The following is a 23,736-nucleotide window of genomic DNA, read 5'->3' on the forward strand; positions in this document are numbered from 1 at the left end:
TGCAAAACAGAGAGACAATTTTGTGCACCATCTTTTTTTCTGACACCCACATGCCCTCAGGACTAGAAACCTTGATAATTGCTTGGACTTTATCCAATGTTAGAATATTTGTATCTTGCATCCTACCAGAAAGGGCTCACACACAAACTGGGGCACAGTCCCCTTGTTGAGTATTGCTCAAGTTAAGAAGTAAATTTTAATGATGTATTTATGTATTACTTCTTTTTGTTTGTTTGTTTTTTGTTTTTCTGGTTTGGTTTGGTTTGGGTTTGGGGGTCGCACCATGATAATCAGAGTTTACTCCTGTCTCTGTGCTCAGGAATTACTCTTGGGGATGGGGGGGGGGGGCGGCTTTCTGACGACTATTTGAGTTGCCAAAGAACAAACCCAGGCAGGTCATATGAAATGTAAGTGCCTACCTGTTTCCCGTCCTCGAACTTCCTGTTTCTCCCACTTGAATGGTCGGACCCACCTACACCTGGGAGGGACTTTTGTTTGGAATCAAGGATAATAGAGGCTGGTTTGGAGAGGGAGAGGAGAGCAGAGAGGCAGAGGCAGCTAGGCTGGATGGAGAGCAGCAAAAAAAGAGGCTACTTAGCTTAGAAACTAAGTGGAGAAACGCACATGGCTGTTAGGGCCATGGAATAAAATAAGCTGACTCCTGCAACTTCAACTGACTGAGTGTGGATCATTTCTCCACCGTTACTTTGCAACCTTCAGACCCACTGGTGAAGGGGCTACAGGTGCTGGGTAGAGCTGAGAAAGGCCTCACCTACCAACACTAGGAATCTATAGTTTATAATTAAACAACACCTACTATAATATCTCTTCAGCCCCTATATGTGTATATTTTATTTTATTTTTAGTATTTTTCTTTTATTATTATTATTATTATTATTATTATTATTTGGTTTTTGGGCCACACCCGGCGGTGCTCAGGGGTTACTCCTGGCTGTCTGCTCAGAAATAGCTCCTGGCAGGCACGGGGGACCATATGGGACACCGGGATTCGAACCAACCACCTTTGGTCCTGGATCGGCTGCTTGCAAGGCAAATGCCGCTGTGCTATCTCTCCGGGCCCTCTTTTATTATTTTTTAATAACAATTTAATTTTTTCTGCCTTTATAAGTCAGTAGGAAATGTGTTTCAATTCTTTTGAATATATAATGGACAAAGAAAACTAAAGTATTTTTGTCCCCTAATTATCTTGCTTTTTCTATACCATGTTTGCATCTAAAACTGTGAGGAAAAGGTCTAAGTAATTTAAAAAATTCCTAAATGTGAGCGAGTAGATGAGGTGTTCAGATGAATTTGTCCCATATGGTGGCCCTTACCTCTTAACGTATCTAATGCTATGATAAGAGAGAAGAATATAACAAAACATCAAAAAGTGTTGATAGCCTAGAATAATAATAGCATATTGACCACTTATGGTTTATTTACTTTATATCAAAATGGTAATACAATCTATGGTAGAGTTCTTATTATTATGAATGTTTAACATTTATTCAAATAGTTACCACTACCAACCTATGAATTAGATCCTACCACTCCATTTTCTTCACACACACACACACACACACACACACACACACACACACACACACACACACACACACACACACGGGGCCAGTAAGGTGGTGCTAGAGGTAAGGAGTCTGCCTTGCAAGCACTAGCCAAGGAAGGGCTGCGGTTCGATCCCCTGGCATCCCCTATGGTCCCCCCAAGCCAGGGGCAATTTCTGAGCACTTAGCCAGGAGTAACCCCTGAGCATCAAATGGGTGTGGCCAAAAACCCAAATACACACACACGAACACACACACACACACACCCCTGAATTTAGAGAGTATAAGGTCACATATTTTAAGCCACAGAATTCAGAGAATTCTTACTTAGATTATTACTTTATTCAGAGGAAAGAGATAGAAGGAAGTGAGGGGAACCATGATTCTGCAACCCCTTCCACACCACCAATTTTTGAAGAGTACTTTATGACATGAAAATTGACTCCAAAGATAGTTACCAGAAAGATAACTCTTTTATTCATCTAAGAAGAATTTTCTCCTAGTAGAATCCAATGCATTACCACTAAATATATGGCACTATTAAAAAAGTAACTACATGGATTTTATTTCAATTCTAATTATTCAGAATCTCTGGAATGGGTGAGAAGTGGACCTTGATATCTACATTTTAACAGTACATTCAAATTATTATTTAAAATTTAACAGTAACATTACATAAGAAGATTAAGCTTAATTGATGAGTACAGAATACAGTGTTAAACTATTATCATTTATCTTTTATATTCTTGACTATTACTAAGCTAATATAAAATTTTATAATAAAATTACATGCTCATGAATAATATTGGTCATATCCTAATGGATTATAGCTATGTCAATGAAAGAGGTAGCAGACTCTAAAGAGCAGAAAAGAGAACTCTTAATTGGAAAGAAATTTTTTCTTCGTATACATCTTAGCAATGATTAATTCCTGGTGCACTACATTTACATTAATTATTAGTAAGAATTATCAAAAATAAATTCCATTGTTGCCACTAACAAATTCCACTTGTTTTAAAATACAATAAGAAGGGATAGAGAATAATGGAATATTCTCAAGAATACCAGAGCACAGGTTTTCTAAGCTGAAGGTCTTGGTTCTGTCCCTAGCAATTCATGGTCTCTTAAATACTGAGCTGGGTGTAGCCAATGAGCACTGCAGGGTATGATCCTGCCCCCAGGGATGTGGGGCAAGAATACTATTATCTAGAGCAAAGCTTTCCTTTCTCATTCTGCTCTAATAGTTTGTTTTTTCATATTATATGATGTTTTTATTACGTTCCTGAGAATTTCATTCTCTCCCTTTTGTTAAAATGACCTATGAGGTCAGACAAATAGTACATCAGTTAGCTTTTGCATGTGGTAAACCTGGCTTTGGTCTATGGTAATGCATATGCTCTGTTGAGTGTTGCCAGCAATCCCTCAGTACAGCAGGGTGTGACCCCAAAACCAAACCAGAGATTAATAATACAATGACTTCTTATTTACATGAATATAAATAATACCAAAAGAGTAGAAAGCTAAAATGTTTCTTTGTTTTCTTTGGGATGATGGTGTAGATTGGGGATCATACCAGGTAGAAGTTAGAGGTGACTCCCAGTTTTATTCTCAGGAATCCATGCCTTGTGTGGTTGGCTAAATACAGAGCAAACAACTTAATTCTTGTACTATATCTCTGCCCCAAGTATTTGTTTTTCAATGACCCTGAAACTTGTAGGTATTGAAAGAGGCAAAATAAACTAAAATACATGCATATATTCAGTAAAAATGGGATATTCAACTTAGAGTTTTAGGAACAAAACATTTCTTTAGCAAGATATAGTAATTTGACACGTCTCCCCAAATTATACATATAAAGATTATGCCTTATATGAAACAAAACATTAAGTAGCAAAAAACTGCTAAATAAGTTTGAATGTGAAAATGGCTTTCTTGTTTTATATAGTAGTAGTTATTTTTAATAACTTTATTGTCTAGATAGGATCATAATCTAAACTTAACAAATTTAAGTGTTGTGAAATTCAAATCAAATAATTCTTATGTCCAGGAAAGATTCTGAACTATTTCCTTCACTCTCAGAAGTACTGAAGAAATTTATTTAGCAGCCTAGAACTCCCTCTATTTTTCTTCCAAATCTTGCCTTTCCTAGGAGAGAGAAATCTTGAATTCTTATAGCAATGCTCCTTGTTCTCTGGCTTTCATGTGGGTTCAGGCAAAAAATATGGGTGCAGAAGAGACCATGAGCAAAGTAGAACAAGAGGTCAGCAAGAACAGTGAGGACTAACTTGTAGTTCTCAAGCTTCCTATTTAATCACTGAAGATTGACTAAGATTGACCACAGCACCTGCTAAGTCACTTACACAATGTAAAAAATTACGAACACCAAGAATGACACATTTTTCTTGCTTATTCACTCACAAATCCAGCAAATTAATTAGGCTACATTTGAGATGTGTTTCCTCAAGATGAAGTCTGTAAAATCATTAGAACTATTCATTACTCTGACTCTGGCAAAGGGGAAATTGATGTGCATTGAAGCAATATGAAGCAGAACTTGTCTTCAATACTTCATTATTTAAAAAGCAAAATTATATGTAGATCAAGCGATTTGCTCTTTAAAGTACACATTTTAAGGTAAAATATAGAACAGACCATCCATATAAGTTTTATTCTTTTAACTTTTTTTAAAATAGGTCTTATTATAAAATGGGAAAACCCACTTAGTTCGGTAAAACAAATATATCAAGGATATTTCTACATACTGTGATTGCAAAGGAAAAAAAGGAGATAGCTATTTAAGAGAAAAACATATCTTCTTTTTTGTTTATCAGCAATACCATAATGACCTTAGTCTTGAAACTGGTCTGTGTCTCCAGATATTTAATTGCTTCATGTAATTCCAGGAATTTAATCAGACTAACCTTCAGGTTACATTTAAACACATTTTTTTACAACCTTTCCAAATCATAGCTGATCATGTAGTTCATTGCCAGAAAATGACTTAAAATAAGACATATCACAGAAACTCCATAACTGCAACGCACTATTACTACCCATCCAGTAACTAAGTCACTAATAATGAATCTAAACAGCAATGCTTCTGATATATTATAAACTCTTTGTCAATACTTGGAGATATTAAGCATTCTCCTAATTGCCTGCTATATTTCATAATTAAATTCCAATTCTGAATCTAATGCTCAGTCTTTGGGACAGTATAAATTATCCTGCATTAGTAATTTATTACTCCATAACAATTGCTCTAAAAATTATTGACTTAAAACAATGAGAATTTATTGCCTTACAGTTTTTGTGGACTAAAAATTAGAGAGTATCTTAAGTGATTCTGCTCTCAAAACTCTTATGAATTTGCAATGATAAAAGCAGTAAGAACTTCAGTAACGAAAGAATTTACCTTGGACTATAGAATCAATGCAATGTGTCTTATTGATACAGTATTTCACCCCATTTCACAGATTTTTATGACTATTTTTTGCCAGACAACATAGGATGCAACCATCATATGAAGATTTTTAAGTTTTTATTATTATCTAAAAATCTTTTATCTCTAACTGCTTTTGCTGCAAGATTAAGATACAGGGCCAGAGGAGTTATGGTTTTGTCTTTCACATGGCTGACCTAGATTTAATCCTCAGCACCTATAAGCTTCACCACCCTCACTTTACTTTACACTTTACTGAGTGTAAAGTCAGGATTAAACCTTAAGCTTTGATGTATGGAATATGCATCCATAAATGTTAGAATCTAATGTTAACACACATCAAAGTTATGCAGAATTTCCCAGTGGAAGAGCCATTCAAGCACTGATGCATATAAACCTCCAAATGGAATGCTCCTGCATGTGAAGGATAAAATTGACTTTATGGGAACAACTTATATTTTTAGTCAACATACCAAAGATGATCACTTTTATAGATAGTAAGTAAAACTCTGATCCAGAGACTACAGACATGTACATTAAGAAGCACACAAATGTGTTATATGAAAGAGGTTACATGATGGGACAATGATGGGAGTGACTTCAGCCTGCAACACAGGTACAGTTAGGGAGCTGTTTCCTAATTGTTGGCATCTAACCAATGTCTTTTTTATTTTTTTGTAACTATGTATCTCATGGTGATTAAGTAAAATAAATAATTTTTTAAAAAGAAACATACATACGATGAAATCTCATTACCATGCTGAAGATGAAAATGTGACAACTAGGTTACCATGGAGACAGAAGCAGAGATGCCAGCTACTAACTCTGAATACCAATTAACAGCTAGCACTTCTTTATGTTACTAAAAGTGGTTGCTAAGGCAACTCACAGGATTGGCTTAGGTTTCCAAATGAATTTCAAGCTGAGTCTAAAAAGTCATATACTTTAGAATTTTATGGATTTGGAAGAAACAATTTATGGGAATTCATGCTGCTCGAAGTATCTGATTGCCTCTGATTCTTCTTTCTTCTTTCCCACTTCCCTTTCATTTTCTTTAAATTATTCTTTAGGCAGAGTTAAAAATAGATACCCCCATGTTCTTATTTGTATTTATGATAGAATATACAAAAATCATTTAACAAGTTACATTTAATATAAAAAAAAAAACACGAACTAGTGAGTCGTTTTATTGAGCAACTACTACTCAACAATATGACAATGTAAGAAATGCCATGGCATGCAAAAACATCTCCATTTTAGGGCAGCTCAGCACACTAGATGTATCCGTAGATTTCCCTGGTGTGGAGAGCTGAAATTAGCCCCCACAGGGTTCCTCAAAAGGCCCGCTGTGTGGACACCTTTCCCCTTGTGTGAATAGTTGAGGAATTCTCAAAGAGATAAATCCATGCTTTGTTGGTATTACATTTCTGTCATTATTAGGCTATCCCTCCTTTGTGAATTCTCAGGCAAAAATATGGCCTCAATCAAATTCCTTTCAGAAATCCCAGCACCAAAGATTACTAAGAGAACCCCTTTTCTGGATAATATTTAGCACTAAAATCAAAAGACAATATTTTTTTCTCATATGTCCTTGCAGCCTCAGTGTCTGGTAATCAAGGGCATAGCTAGAATGCAGATCCTGTACTATTGACCCTTCCCAAAAAATGGGAACTCACGTTAGGGGATTTGGCCCCTTTCTTGACCTCTGAAACAATAGAGTTCACCTTGGTGGGAACTACAAGATTTTTTTCTACTTCTTAGTTTCCCTTGTTTTGCATTTGAAGTTAGTTGTTAAAAGCTGCCCTGATTGTGACTTTTTCCTTTGCAACTCAGAATTGTTACAGCTCACGCCCATATGCTTAAGTATTATTAAACTTTGCACCTGTGACTGGCTTATCCCTATAAAACCCGTTTAGAAAAAATTAAACTTGTCACACTCCTGCCAGAAGATCTGTTAGCCCCACATACTTGTGTGTGGTTTTATTATTTCATATTTCATATTCATCCGCTCGTGTACCAGCTTCCCTCTCGTGAAGGATTTCCTCCGCACTATAGATACAATTTAGATGCTGAGATGCAAGATGCCTGCAGCAAAGAAGTAACAATATGCTTCCTATGTTGTACTTAGTGGAGTCAAAGAGATATTACAGAGGCTAAAATCTTGCATGATGCTGATCCAGGTTTGATCCATGGTAACCTATACAGTCACCTGAGTCATTCAGTGATGATCCCTGTGAAAAGAGGCAGGAATAACTTCTAAGCACTGCTGGATGTGTACCCAATAGTCTCACTCATCTATGGGTTTTAAGAAAAATAAAAGACATTTTTGCAATAATCCTCAGAGACAAAGAGAGGAGGGCTGGAAGGTCTAGTTCAGGACATGAAGCTCACCACAAAGAGTGATGAGTGCAGTTAGAGAAATAACTACATTGAGAGCTATCCTAACAATGAATGAATGAGGGAAGTAGAAAGCCTGCCTCGAGTACAGGCGGGGGTGGGGTGGGGAGGAAGGAGATTTGAGTCATCGGTGGTGGGAAAGTTGCACAGGTGAAGGTGGGTGTTCTTTACATGACTGAGGCCTGACTACAATCATGTTTGTAATCAAGGTGTTTAAATAAAAATATTAATAAAAAAAGAGGAGAAAATGAAAGAAAAAGAGAATAAAAATAAATAAATAAATGTCATAAGACAAACCAAATCGTAAAGAAAATGGATTATAGTTCCTATAATGCCTGTTTCTAAAACACAAAATGCTAAAGAGATACTTGACCTTTTTTGACAGATAAAGACATAAAGTAACACCAATGCAACAATGGGCTAGTACTCTAATATGAAACTACTAATTTAGGCCATTGTCTCTTGTGTTTATATGTAACTGTCCAATGGCTATTAGCACATTTTTGTTTTTTAAAACTTACCCCTATTACACACTAAATTTCTCCATTAGAAGACTGTTTTCTGCTGCTGAATGAGAATTTTAAAAGGGTCAAATGTGACAATCTTGAGCTTTATACTGAGTATTTTTTCATATTTCCTGAATCTTAAATATTCTTAGCTTGGAAAAAACTAAACATAGTCCAAACACACATTTAGTTTTGAAAAATATACAAAATGTAGCAGTTATCAAACTCACTATGTGTGCTTGCAATGAAAAAAAAAAAGACCAAGTAAAAAAATTAAGTGGGACAGATAATAGTATTCAATGGTGGTTTTGCACTAACTTAGTCCTCTGCACTTTATGATGTTCCAAGTCTGTTAACTCACATACAATGGTAACAACCACCAAGTGATCTAGGTAATATTGTTCTCATCCCCAACTGAGGAAACTGGGGAACCTAAAATTCCATAATTTGTTCAAGGTGACTTGGTTAATGTGTTAGGATTGTTGTCAAAGCAATCTGATTTGAAACTTTTCTCTAAACCTCCAATGCCATACCTGTAAGCAAGAAGAGGTCAACTGTTGCTCTATGTTTTCTCTATTCTACCTTAAACTGTTTGTTCACCTGCACTATATTTAGTTTAAATTGGAAAATATTCCTATTTTTCAAATGTCCAAATGGTTGTTGTGATTGGTGAAGTTTGCAAAGGATGCTAAAATATACTAAAGGCAACAAGAGTTGAAGACAGAATTCGTAGTTCAACGATATGATTATAGCATGCATACTCTCCAACTAACAGGTGATATTACTCCTTGGAAAAATGAGAGAAATAAGAATACTGTGGTGAGGGTTGCTTGGTTTAATATTCTTCTATAAGGTAGAAGGGTTTTCTTTCCCTCCCACACTTGGAACAGAGAAGATCTATCTCCAAACTGGAATAGCTGATGTGTTCTGACCTATAAAGGAAAAGGAATTCGCTTACTAGATCCTGTTAATCCAATTAGTTTACAGGTAAATCCAGAACTTTTGAAAATAAAGATGTTATAGTTGAAAGGGGTGTGGGGAAAAAGGAACCCTCATTCACTACTGGTGAGATGTCGATTGAAGGAACCTTCATGTTTGGAACATATGAAGGCTTCTCAAAAAACTAACATATGATCTAGCAATTCTGCTTATTGGCATTTACCATAAGGATCCAAAAACTCTAGAAAAGACATCTCCTCTCCTATGTTCATTGCAGGACTATTAATAATGGTCCAAGTCTGGAAACAATTAAAGTGTCCAGAACAGATGACTTGATAAAGAAGCTATGGTACATATACACAGTGGAAAACTACTTGACTATAAGAAAAAAGAATCATACAATTTACTTCTATATAGATAGAATTGGAGGCTATCATGTTGAGTAAAGTTAGACAGAAGAAGAGGGGCAAATAAATAATGATCTCTTGCATATGTGGAATATAGACATAGCATGTAAATAACAAATGCTCATGGCAATAGAACCTGGATATAGAGCAGAGCTTAGGGGTGATGGGGCTGGGGAGTAGGATTAAGGAAGGGAACTGGAACCATAGGGCCAGGAGAGTGGTGACTCTAGTGGAGAGTGTTATGATGAACCATGTACCCATAAAATCCTACTAGTAAATCACACTAGTAGTACTACTAGTAAAGTGCTTTAAAAAAACTGAAAAAGTGGGGCCCGGAGATATAGCACAGCGGCGTTTGCCTTGCTAGCAGCCTATCCAGGACCAAAGGTGGTTGGTTCGAATCCCGGTGTCCCATATGGTCCCCCGTGCCTACCAGGAGCTATTTCTGAGCAGACAGCCAGGAGTAACCCCTGAGCACCACCAGGTGTGACCCAAAAACAAACAAACAAAACCTGAAAAAGTGAAAAAAATATGAGTTTATGGTCCAAGATTCATGCACATGAATGTACAATGTAGATATGATATCTATCCTAAACTCAGAAAATTAAACTATAATTTTAGTTAGAGTTTTAGTTATAAAAATCTAACCCAATCTTTTTCCTCAGTTTTTCTGGCATTTATTTCTTCACCCATTTTAAACCATTTTAATATAGCACTAATATAATTTAAAAGATGACAAATGAGACCATACAAATATTTATTTACTCTGGCTTTATATTGCTAATAAAATCTTCATTTTATGTACAAATAATCTTGACCCTGAGGTGCTTTGGAAGTATATCATAAAGTTGATATAGGTAAACAATAAAGATAAATAAACAAATAATGCAGAACTTTACTTTTATGTTCTTAAAAATAGCTTCATTTTCATGTCATAAAGGTTAACTAGATTAATATTGTTTGGGGTACACGCTTTTACCTACAGTTGGCAGGAGAGAAAATAAAATGTAAACATAACAGAAAAAAGTCACTAATTCAAAACCAAAAATTTATGTTACAGATGTTGGTTTCCAGAAGGTAAATAATGTTCTTTTATAGAAGTGAGTAAAAATGTTCTTTTACTAAAGAGACTCTTTAGTAATAATTAAACCATATAGTTTAAAAATAAACATGCAGTATTACTGAAGACAAGATTTCCATCAGTGGGATCAACTTTGATATACTTTTTTTGCAGACACAAACAAATTTACTCCTATTGCTTATTATAACACAAAGACAAATGGACTTATCAAAAATTAGATCAACTAGGTCAATTTGAAATGTTTGTTTTATATCTCCATGGTGATACAAAGTCAGTGTCTCAGGATTTATTGGGCCTTGATAGATGATAGTTGAGCTTTCTGTGTTAGTTTAAGTTCACTGAGGTTAGTAGATTACTTTGTAACTTTTCTATCAGATTTCCGGTGGGTGATATTACTGGACTGATGCTACTAGAAGATATTGGGTGTCCACGCAGTCCAGGATTTTTAGATCTGAAACTAATTTGTTGGTTTGGAAGTTTGATGAGATTAAGACGCTGAGCTGGGCCTTTTCTGTCAGAGGGTGTAAGGAACCCTGTTGTTTGACTACTGAGAAAATAAAGGAGGTAGATAGGGGCTGCTGGGTTTTCAGTGTCAGAGGGTGCAGTTTTGGGGGTAACGTAATTCCATTTCGAAGGAAACACCCACAGTTTTCAGCCCTATAGTCTGCTCTCATCCAAGAGGATTTAGGTGCTCATATTATTTGATTTCAGCTGCACAGCAAGGAAGTTTCTTTTGGAAGGTTAAGGGGATGGGTGTCGGGATACTGAAGTTCATGCAGAAAGAGAAATCTGCTTGTCCCCCATTTTGAGAATGCCACAGAAATATCAAGGGCCAGACAACCTGAGAAGTATCAGCAACCATTATTTTATTTTAGAGTTTTGGGAAGGAGCTGGCTCGTTTTTCTGCCAGAAAGATTGATATACTTCTTACAAGGTTAAAAATAATCATCTGGGGCCGGGAAGGTGGCGCTAGAGGTAAGGTGTCTGCCTTACAAGCGCTAGCGTAGGAAGGACCGTGGTTCGATCCCCCGGAGTCCCATATGGTCTCCCCAAGCCAGGGGCGATTTCTGAGCTCATAGCCAGGAGTAACCCCTGAGCGTCAAACGGGTGTGGCCCAAAAACAAAAACAAAACAAAACAAAAAAAATCATCTGAAACCTTATTTCCCAGGCCTGAGTACAGTAGTGGGGTACAGTACAGTAGTGGGGTGTTTGCCTTGTATGCAGCTGACCCAGGATACTCCTGGGTTGGATCCCTGGCATCTCACATGATCCCACGAGCCTGCCAGGAACAATTTCTGAGTGAAGAGCCAGGAGTAACCCCTGATCACCGCTTAGTGTGTCACACACACACACCCCCGCCCAGAGACAGAGAGAGAGAGACAAAGACAGAAAGAGAGAGAAAAGGAAGAAAGGAAAGAAGGAAGGAAGGAAGGAAGGAAGGAAGGAAGGAAGGAAGGAAGGAAGGAAGGAAGGAAGGAAGGAAGGAAGGAAGGAAGGAAGGAAGGAAGGAAGGAAAGGAAGGATAGGAAGGAGAGAAAGAAAGAAGAAAGAAAGAAAGAGAAAGACAGACAGACAGAAAGAAAGAAAGAAGAAAGAAGAAAGAAAGAAAGAAAGAGAAAGAAAGAAAAGAAAGAGAAGAAAGAAAGAAAGAAGAAAGAGAAAGAAAGAAAGAAAGAAAGAAAGAAAGAAAGAAGAAAGAAGAAAGAAGAAAGAAGAAAGAAAGAAAGAAAGAAAGAAGAAAGAAAGAAAGAAAGAATAAAGACAGAAAGAAAGACAAAAGAAAGAATGAAGAAAGAAGATAATAAAATCTCATTTCCCAAAGATTATATATTTATTATACATTATACATCAATACACTATATCATTAACACATTATATCATTAGAACCAGCATGCCAAAAGAATTAGAATATATTATTTATAAAATATATTGATAGTTTATTTTTATTATGTTCCCTACTGATTGCCTTCTTTAAATATAAATTTGAGAGTAAATTAAATATAAATTTAATATAAATTAAATATAAATTTAGAGTAAAAGCAGTCTACAATTGATTCATATGTAATTCAGGATATTTTTTGTAGATTTGTCACAATACACATGCATTATGAAAATTCTAGACAAGGAAGAATTTATAGGATATCATTTTATTCTAGTTATCTAAATGCATATGACTTGATGATGAACAAAACAGCTTAGTAATCCAATGTGAAGAATAGATCCAGCCTGGTCTTATATCTTATTTGTGTTAATTATTATATAATAAATCCAGGCACATTACTTAATACTCTGTACTTCAATATTCCCTTACTAAAAAAATGAGTGTTGTGCTCGCTTCGGCAGCACATATACTAAAATTGGAACGATACAGAGAAGATTAGCATGGCCCCCTGCGCAAGGATGGACACGCAAATTCGTGAAGCGTTCCCATATTTAAAAAAAAAAAAATGAGTGTGGTAATAGTAACTGTATCATAAGGATTCTGCTGAATGAATTATTTATGTGGTATGTAGAATTAGGGTCTCAAAATATATCAACTGGTATGTAAACTTCAACTATTATTACTGACAATGTTAAAAATGGGAATATGGGCCCAGACTTTTCTTTCAAAAATCATATTCTAAATAATCATCCTTATTAATACTTGAATATATAGATATATAATTTGGTTCTTACCCATGTCCCCAGGCCTTGTTATAAACAGTAGATGTATTTTAAATCACTTAATATACAAAGATGGATGATTAGTTTGTTCATATTAAAGCAGCAGTCATAGAAATAATCAATTCCTGGGAGACTTATTAAAACTTCAATAATCAATGTTGGTATGCAAAAATAGTCCTTAAGAAAACGCAAAAATGATAGATGGAATTAAACTGTGCAGCATATGTCTCGACATGCTGAGTGGTTCAACAAGCCATGTCAAGTCATATACTCACTAAGAATATAAAATACACTTATTTGTATTGTCTTATTAAATGCCCAAAACCCAATGTAGTCTCCTTAATCAGAGTGGTGATTGTAAATGTAGACCTGAGTGGGTCTAGCTAATTTAGGGCAAAATTTAGCTAATTTAAACAGATATATTTCATATCCAAAAAGCATGCCTATTAGTCCTTTCTCACTTCCATACAAGTATATCTCAATCTGTTCTTGTATCAGCATAATTAGCAACTTATGTCACCCTTGCACTGAGATAAATACTAATTAAAGAACATTTTTATGCCTGTAAACACTTGCCTCTCAAATCAGCACTTTGAAATGTGTTATCACCTGGTTCTTTAAAAGAAATCTGGACAGAGTGGTTCCTGAGACCTGCTTTGGTAAATATTTGCAACTGCCCTAGTGGATGCTACATTTGCAAACTTCTTTGTAAACTATCATGAAACCCAGGGAAACTAGTTTCTGTCGAGAAAGCAGAACCATTTGCTTATTCCCACAGATCCGGCAATTCTGTGCCCCCTACTTGTTGGCAAGCAGTGACAGCTGGTCATTCCATGGTGGACAAAAACATTTCCCCCTGGCATGTTCTCTTCATGGGCCTTAGGTTGAATAGTAGCTAAGTTCATTTTTAGCTATTTTGAGGACAGACCTAAGATTATTTCAAGTGTTCTAACTATTTAGAACCAAGGCCTGATACTGGCTAAAAGACTTAAACTACAACATGCACACAAGTTGGGCAAACTTTCATGATTATAAAACACACACTCTTGTCATTCAGAAGTCTAAAAAAACAATTCAAAAACAATCTACATTTTCTCATTTCCTTCAACATAAACTTCCTCCAAGCTCTCTCAAGTTTCTTGATAGCACAAAGAGGTTAAATAAATGTTGAAAACAAACCATTAGACTTGCTGGGCTAGATTTTTGAATTGGCTCCAAGTTCCAGCACAGCCACTTCTTTCTGATGGGCCCGTTTTAATCCAGGATATTAAAGCAGTTGGTAAACATTAACTCACAGATCCTCTTTAAAATCTTTCTGGGTGGCAGATTTCTAAGTTCACAGTAGGAAAGTATGTGAACAGGTCTTCCCTCCAGAGATTATGGCTAAAACCTGCCAAGGCCCACTTAGATGGTGGAGATGCATTTTTACTTTTCTCAGAGGACTATCTACGACCATATAGGAACTCAAATACTTGGGTCAGGACCTGCTTTACTATCAAAGCTAAATGGCCTTTTCTGAGTGAATAAAACGTAGAACACTACTAAAATGATCTTTTTGGTCAACAGTGGTGCAATTTAAATCCAAATGTATTAACAAAATATCTTCATATAAAAAGGAAGTATCTGTTTCATGGGATTAAAAATAGGATTTTTTTCATTGCGGGGGAAAGGTTGGGCAACACCTGGCCGTACTCAGGAGTAACTCCTGGCTCTGCACTCAAGAATTACTCCTAGAGGTGCTAAGAGGACCGAATGGGATGCCAGGGATGGAACCAAGATTAGTTGCTTGCAATGAAAATGCCCTAACTCTATATTGTCACTCAGATCCTAGAGTATTTCCATTTAAAAACAGTTGAGTAATGACTTTTTTAATCCAGCTTTAATGAGGTATAATTGACAATATAAATTGTGACATACTTTAAGGACATAATATTTGATACACTTATAGATTATGAAATAGTCTATATTTAAGTTACTCTATCATCCCACATATTTAACTATTTTTATGACTCTATATTTAAGTTTTCTGCTCAGTAAATTTTAGTTATGCTAATATGGTCTTTCTCTACAATCTCAATGTGATGCTAAATTCATTATTGAGATTTTATTCATACTATAGTGGAATTTCTCTTACTTTTATATCTATCTGCCTGTTTTCCCTTGCTCCATACCCTGAAAATCATTTCCACATTCCTAATTTGTTTTTCTGAGTTAATTTTTTGTTGGTATGAATTTATATATGTATCTTATGTAACTCTAGTTTTTTTGTCAGATATGTTTTTATCAGTAAAATGTCTTCTAGTTTTATCCATGTTATCACAAATTACAGAATTTCTATTATTAAGAAATAAACCTAAATAATCTTACTCATGTACATATATGCTCATTTTTTTTTATTTATTTCTCATTCCTTGTATGAACATTTTCAAACTTCAAATTTTTAAGTTACCATGAAATAAGTCAAAAGAATAAACTCTTTTTTATAAGTTTAAATTATTGCTTACATTAGTGAAACATTTTTTTTTGAGTTCCTCGTGGGGTCAGAATCAGTAATAACTTTAAGCTATACTATTTCACCTTTAGAGTACACAGAACTAAAATAAGCACGAGGAATTTGTGAAAAAATTATTTTTATTTCAGTTTCTCTAAACATGCTTATATAAAAAGTCAAAAATATTTTTAGTTAGAATCAAATATAGTAAAAACTAAACTTTGTGGGTTCTACATTCTCAGAGTTACAACTCAATAATTCTGTCATTCTTGTTTAGAAGTCTCCTAGACAACATTAAACATGCCTCTCTTGGTCTTCTCCATGAACAAAAACAGATATCCAATAGAATTTGTCAACTTTACCTATAGTTTGAAAACATTTTTATATGTCATACTTATCAAATATTATAATGCTAAACATTTAAATTATCAAGAAGACTCAAAACTTAACACTTTAGTTTGAATAATATGTGATCCTTCTAGACCTGATAGAAATAATCTCACATATTTCTTGTCTAGATATGGTAATTTTTTTCTTTGTGATTTAAGTGTGCTTTAGCTTTTTTTTTCTGGAACTATAACTTTATAAGTCTACAAATATGGGGCTGGAGCAATAGTACAGCAGGTAGAGCATTTGTCTTGCATGTAGTCAGTCTGGATTTGATTCCCAGCATCCCATATGTTTTCCTTAGTCTGCCAGAAGTGATTCCTTAGCTTGGGTCCAGGATTAACCTCTGAGCACATTAGGTGGTGGCACTCAAGCAAAATAATAGCTAAATAAATATCTACAAACTACATGGATTAATCTTTTTTTTATTTTTATTTTTTGGGGGTTTTGTGTCACACTCAGCTGCGCTCAGGGGTTACTCCTGCCTCTTTGCTCAGAAATCGCTCCTGGCAGGTTTGGGGGACCATATAGGATGGTGGGATTCTTTTTGCATGCAAGGCTAATGCCCAACCTCCGTGCTATCTCTCCGGCTCCCTGGATTAATAATTTTTAAAGAAAAAAAAAAAAACAGAAGAAAAAAATCAATAAAATGCTTGCAATTCCCTTCCCCAACCAAAAGTCTTTATTCAAATGTGAAATTCTCAGGTTATTCAGAATTTGACATTCATTCTAGTTCCTGATGAAAGTTATCCAGGCTTTCACTCTCTTCCAGATCAGTTCCACAATCAAGAGCTTTGTTCTCTGAAATAATCTAAAAATCTAAAAGGAAAGAAAATCAAGGTAGGATTGTAGGCCAAAACCCAGCCACCCCAATGTGAGGATTACTGAGGAAACATCTGTAAATGTACATTGATAAAAGAACAAATCACTGGAAATTTACTGATCAATCCAACTCTCTAGATTTGAAGTCACCTGCACAAAATATTACATGAATGTTTCTTCTTAGGTGGTCAAATACCTGTCTTGTATTATTAAAATATATATTCTCAAATATGTAACTTTAGAAAAATCAAAAATCATGGTGAGATTTCCCCTATGTTTAATACTTAAAGATAAACAAAACTGTCAATCCAGAGTTAAATAAATAAGACAGAGTCTTTGTAATGTAAGCGGCAATTAATTAAGAATTTGCCTTTAAATTTATATTTCCTCATCAAGGACTCCTCTCAGAATGCTTTGAGAATATATCAATGAGATAAGCTGAAATAGAAAAATATTTAGTAAGCAGAAACTTATTTCAACTTGTAATATTCTCAGGAGAAGAGAGGGCTAAAAGCTATCCAGTTTATTTGATATTTACCAATTTGTAAATATTCGTTACCATTTATTGGCAACAAGATAGATTATTTTCTTCCCACCAATTTTAATTGTAGGAGGGCTAGGGATAATTGGAAAACCTATCTTAGTTTATACCTGTTAGAGTAGTACTTACCACCATGGAAGGCTGTTCTTAAGATACTTGTTCAAAGTAACATTTTCAGAAAATGCATTGAAGTTCAGAATTTAGTCCTCAGACTAATGCTCTTTTGAACAAAGATTTGGAGATAAAATTCTCGGGTAATCTAAGTTCTTACCTCAAAAGACTAGAGAAGCAAAAGTAAAATAATTCCACTGAAGTTCAAAATAAATGAATGAAATAAAATAGGAAATTGAAGAACAGAAGTCAACAAAATTCCAGACAAATAAAAGAAAAAAGAAAACACAAAAAATTTTAAGTAAAATAAAATACATCTATTAAAACTTAAAAGACAATGGATAAAAGGAGATGAATTGTCGGTATCAGTATCAGAAATTAAATTGAAGGTATTAGATTGACAGGTGAACATTTCCTTGCATGCAGCAGACCCAGGTTCATTTCCTGGCATCCCAGGTGGTCCGCCAGGAGTAATCCCTGAGCTCAGAGCCAGGAATAAGACTTGAGCACTGGTTGGTGTGCACTCTTCCCCAAAGAAATGAAATTGAACATTTCACTATAGGCCCTCAAAATGTTAGAAAGACCCTAAGAAATTACTATGAACAAAAATCTTAATCATAATAATAAAAATTATTCTATTCCTTGAAAATTACAAAAAGCTTACCTAAAATAAAAAAAATGGAAGTTTAACATTTTAACATAGAAAAGTTAAAATATAAAAACGTTCTTTTAAAATTATTTTAAAAACTACTATTCAATAATTAATCATATTAATCATTTTAAAGCTATTTTCACAAAACCAAATATAAATTATACAAATAAAAAAGTCATATGTTAAATTTAAAATTATCTTAATTAAATGACAATAACAAGAATCAGTAAACTTGAAAATAAAGTTTCCATTGATTATAATTTTCCTCTTCAACATTTTATGTATCTTGGCTATCTCTCAATACTTTCAAGTATGCTTTCTTTTTTTTTTTAAATAAATCTTTATTTAAGCACCATGATTACAAGCATGTTTGTAGTTGTGTTTCAGTCATAAACAGAATACCTCCCTTCACTACTGCACTAACAACTAGCATGGCAGTTTAAAGAATGAGAGAAGTAAAATACCTGTCACGAATACAGGCAAGGGTGGTGGAAGAGGAGGGCATTAGTGGTGGGAATGTTGCACTGGTCAAGTATGGTTTCTTGGCTTTTATAGAAGTTTCTTAACTGTTTATTAGTTTAGTAGAAATAAATTCGTTTAAACTATTATTTGTCTGAATGTAGCTCTTTCATTTGTTTGTTTGGTTAGTTGGATTTTATTTTTCATTTTGGTGGTTGTTGTTATTTTGGTTTTGGGCCACACCCGGCAGCGCTCAGGGGTTACTTCTGGCTCTACACTCAGAAATTGCTCCTAACAGGCTCAGGGGACCATATGGAATGCGGAGGTTTGAACCCAGGTTCTTCCTGGGTGGTCTGCGTGCAAAGCAAATGCCCTACCACTGTACTATCACTCCAGCCTAGGTTTTTGGTTTTTTGGTTTTAGGGCTCTACCACGGCCCTCTATCTCTGTGGTCAGAAATTGCTCCTGGCAGACTCAGGGGACCATTATGCTGGGGATCCAACTTTGGTCAACTGAGTGCAGGTCAAATGCCCTACCCACTCTGATATTGCTCTGGCCCCTGAAAGTAGTTCTTTAATTATCTATTCCTCCATCAAATTTGAGTGAAAACTAGCCAGATAGAGTATTCTTTTTTGTTTAATTTTAGGGCCACAGGCCTGCCATGCTCAGAGCTAAATCCTGGCTCTGCACTCAGAAATCATTACTGGCCTGGAAATACGCTAGAAGTCTCTAGGTTCTATATGAGGTGGCAGGAAGAGGTTTGAATAAGGTCGAAACATAAAGCAAAGCACTCTACCCACTCTTCTGTGAAATATTATTGACTGCAAGCCTTTTCCATTAAACATGTTGAATACATCACGCCACTTCTTTCTGACTTATGTAGTCTTCTGTAGAGACTATTTTACTGGTAGTCTAATGGGGTTTTCCCTTTTATGTGATTCTTTGATCTTCTCTTACTGCTTTTTTTATATATATATTTTATTTAAACACCTTGATTACATACATGATTTGTTTAGGTTTCAGTCATGTAAAGAACACCACCCATCACCAGTGCAACATTCTCATCACCAATGTCCCAAATATCCCTCCTCCCCACCCGACCCTCGCCTGTACTCTAGACAGGCTTTCCATTTCCCTCATACATTCTCATTATTAGGACAGTTCAAAATGTAGTTATTTCTCTAACTAAACTCATCACTCTTTGTGGTGAGCTTCCTGAGGTGAGCTGGAACTTCCAGCTCTTTTCTCTTTTGTGTCTGAAAATTATTATTGCAAGAATGTCTTTCATTTTTCTTAAAACCCATAGATGAGTGAGACCGTTCTGCGTTTTTCTCTCTCTCTCTGGCTTATTTCACTCAGCATAATAGATTCCGTGTACACTGCTTTTAAGACTCTCTAATTTTTATAATTATTTTAATGCATCATGATTTGTGTCTGCCCTTTGAGCTTCCTTGATCTAGTCTAACACCTTTGTGTGGGAAAGTTCTAAGATATTATTTCTTCAAAGAAAAGCACTTGTCTCCTATTATAATGAAAATAATGATGTTGTTTATATCTGTTATTTTCGTTGATTTCTGTTCTTTGTGTTGTTTTTTTGGGGGGTGCTTTCCACTAGTTTATTGTTATGCTTACTAATTTAATTTATTTTTAATTCCATTATGCAGTTGAAACCTTCCAAGTACACTTTTTTATTTCAGCTACAATATTCTTAGCTCTACTGTTTATGTTTGGACATCTATCATATTATCTTTATTGAATAAATTCCATTGATCTCATTTTGTTGAGAATCATTAGGTATACTGTTTTGAAGTCATCATGTTACTTGTCAATTTCAGTCTTTATAAGGCTTTTGTCTTGACCCATTGGTGTAGGCAAACTTCACTATCTCCCTCTGCATCTGATTCTCCACCAAAGTCTAGAGAAGGAGAGTGACCTTCATTTAATTGGTTCAGGTAGTAATCAGGAAATCTCAATCATAGGTACATGGTCTTGACAGTAGTTTCAGGTTCAAGCAAATCTTGACAGTGACCATAACACCTGTGATTCAATTTGAGATGGCCTTGGCAGCGACCATGGCTTCCATATCACAGTTCCCAGCAGTTACTAGGCTCTCTTGGTCATGCAGACCTAGGAAGTGACTAGATAATTCATGCTGGTGAGGTTTTAAGCTGAGGCTGGATGCTCAGTCCCATTAGCGTGCACACCCTAGACTCTGGTTAGCCAAGCAAAAACAAGAAAATACTATAGGTGATGGGGCTTCAATTCTTTACTGGTTATGTTTTGGGAAATTCAAAGGGTGTGTTCTGTAAGTATGCAATGACTTGCTTATTAGCAGTCAGATGTGGACAAACAAGATCTATGTGCATAATCATTCCTGATAGTTGTGTCTCTACCCCTAGCAAACTCAGCACTTTGCTAAGGGGTTAGAGGTGGTAGAACTCCTCAGGGATTTGCCCGTAGGCTGTGTTACTATGAAGAATGGTGCAATATGGCATCTACTAGCTCTGCTATCAACAAGATCTCACCTGGATTACACTTTATTGCCCTGCGGTGGGGTTTCTTGCTTGATGAAGGCGTCTCTCTGTCTCAATCCATCTGGGTGCTTTTCTTTTCTCCCTTGTTGTGGAACCTTAAAGCTTAAAGAAAAGAAAAGTCAGTATTTGTGTAGAATTTCAAATTTATTTCACATTTGCTAGATTGAGAGAGTAGATAAGCATGTTCCCTCTCTATAAACTAACTTTTGGTAAAGTTGAAGTTCAGAGAAGAGATTGAAAGTATCACTTGAGTGGTTTAATTTTTTGGGTTTTTTTTTGAGGGGGGTTTTGTTTTTGTTTTGTTTTTTTGGGGTCACACCCGGCAGCATTCAGGGGTTACTCCTGGCTCTATGCTCAGAAGTCACTCCTGGTAGGCTCAGGGGACCATATGGGACACTGGGATTCAAACCACCGACCTTCTGCATGAAAGGCAAATGCCTTACCTCCATGCTATCTCTCTGGCCCCACTTGAGTGGATTTTAATATGACAATTGTAGTTAAAGTATTATGATGATGTTTATAAATTTTAGTTTCAAATAATGCATGAAAGGCATATGATGATTATTCTGTGTCATCACAAAATTAGAGGAAAGCAACAGAATAAATAATGTAGGGTAGAAAAAAAGGCATAGGAGGAAATGCCCAAGTTTTGTGTCTCAGAAAATCTTATTAACATTCTAAAAGTATAAGAATAAGTTATATAATGCTCATTTACTGATGCATAGTCATTTAGATTCTAAAAAAAATCTGATTCAGTGTATCACAATGTGAAGATGATATATGCTTTTTCAGGATCCAAAAATACCATCATACTAATAAATATGAACTTTGCTTCTTTGCATATTCTACTCTTCCCTATGTGACCTCCATCTATTTCATCATATTATCTTATGTTTCCAGAAGAGTCCATGAATCCTTTCTCATGGTCATTGATGTGACTTGCCAGCAATGTGACCCTTCATGTTTGTCCTTTCTTGCCCTGAGTTCTTTAGAACTTTCTGTGCATGCTAGATATCTAAGTTCTGCCTGTTTCTACTAGAAAGCAGCATCTGGCTCCTGTGCTATGAACTTTGGCTACCATGGATTTTGTGATGTTATCTTGGTCGTAAATCAGAATGCAAATGTAGAAGTTCCTCAGTTCTAAAACCAATTTGTATCATGTAATAATGGAGAATCTCTCTCCAACTTTAGTGTTAAACTTTTGATTTTGGGAATAAGGTATTGCTATACATCCCCAAATGTTTTCTAAAGGATGTAGTAAAAATAGCCACTTTATTATGAATCCACAGCATTATCCTTTTACTAACTTCCTGAAGCTTTAGAACTTAATTCCATAGTTCTAGAGGCAAAGGTTGCTAACTCAGTAGCTCCCCCCCATCTTCAACCGCCCCACCCAGTCTATTACCCCATTCTGGTCTGGTAATTGTTATCAGGCTCAATTATTTTTTTATTTTTGCTGATGTTATTTTGATTTGGGGGGTCACATCCAGCAGAACTCAGGAGCAAGGCCCAGTTTAATGGTCTTCCTGGGAATAGTTAGGAGAATATAAGATCCTGAGAGAGTCTATTAGAATCAATTCTTACATTTAGTCTGTTGAGCTGAGTTGAGATATCCCAAAATGTTCTATTGAGTCTATTTTATCTGAAGAGTACCTCTCTACTGGAGAACCCTTTGTCCCTAAATAAATCATTTCTATTTGATTACATTGAAAAGTCTTATAAATTCACTAGATAAAAATCTGCATCTCATCTGAGGAGATGGCTCATAGGACTGGATCAAATGCTTTTCATACAGGACTCTTGGGTTTTGGTTGCTCCCCAGATCAACATGATCACTAAAGTAGTGCAGGGAAGGTCCCACCCACAAAAACAAATACAACTTAAAAAGAAAACACACACACAAAAAACTTAATTTCTTTTACTTGAAGCTTATAGCTTAAACTAACAACTTAGGTTTTTTAAATGAAAAAGATAGAAATGGGAAATTAGAAAACATTAAAGATAGAAGAAATAAAGCATATTACTTTTTAAAATATGTAACATATGTGTTGTGTGTATATGTACATTTTTAATTATTTTGTGGGAGCCATATCCTGTTTGTTTGTTTGTTTGGGTCACACCAGGGAGTTCTCAGGGCTTACTCCTGGCATGCTCTGGGACCATATGTGGTGGTGGGATCTAACCCAGATGGGTCAGGTGCAAGGCAAGTACACTACCTGCTGTACTATCACTCTGGCCACTGTATACATTTATATGTATCTATATTTTTGTTTGTTTGTTTGTTTGATTGATTTTTTTTTGTTTTTTTTTGGTCACACCCGGCAGCGCTCAGGGGTTACTCCTGGCTCTACGCTCAGAAATTGTCCCTGGCAGGCACGGGGCACCATATGGGATGCCAGGATTTGAACCACTGTCATTCTGCATGCAAGGCAAACATTTTATCTCCATGCTATCTCTCCGGCCCCATACATTTATATTTTTAAAAATTAAAATTAAATACTGTTAAAATATGCATATATAAACACACATAATCAAATACCAAATGCTATATTTTTTCTATTTAAACAAATGGGGTAAACAAAGAATTGCCATGTTCAAGTTGTTTCTTCTCCTTTTAGTTAGTACTATGTACTCATAAGCACATTAGCGGTGAATTTCAAATTGACACATCTAATTGTGTCTCCCACAGTTTGCTTAAGAAGAAACATACAACTTGTTAAATTTTCTCAGACTACAT

At 35.5% G+C, this 23,736-nt stretch overlaps 1 non-coding gene across 1 annotated transcript; it reads left to right on the forward strand.

The window, feature by feature from the left end:
- The first annotated feature begins 12,665 nt into the window (after positions 1-12,665).
- Positions 12,666-12,774, forward strand: LOC126002156 (U6 spliceosomal RNA). Its single transcript, XR_007492929.1, has one exon. It is a non-coding gene; the product is annotated as a U6 spliceosomal RNA (small nuclear RNA).
- Positions 12,775-23,736: the final 10,962 nt, after the last annotated feature.

The sequence above is a fragment of the Suncus etruscus genome, chromosome 2, assembly GCF_024139225.1.
Source record: "Suncus etruscus isolate mSunEtr1 chromosome 2, mSunEtr1.pri.cur, whole genome shotgun sequence".
Taxonomy (NCBI): domain Eukaryota; kingdom Metazoa; phylum Chordata; class Mammalia; order Eulipotyphla; family Soricidae; genus Suncus; species Suncus etruscus.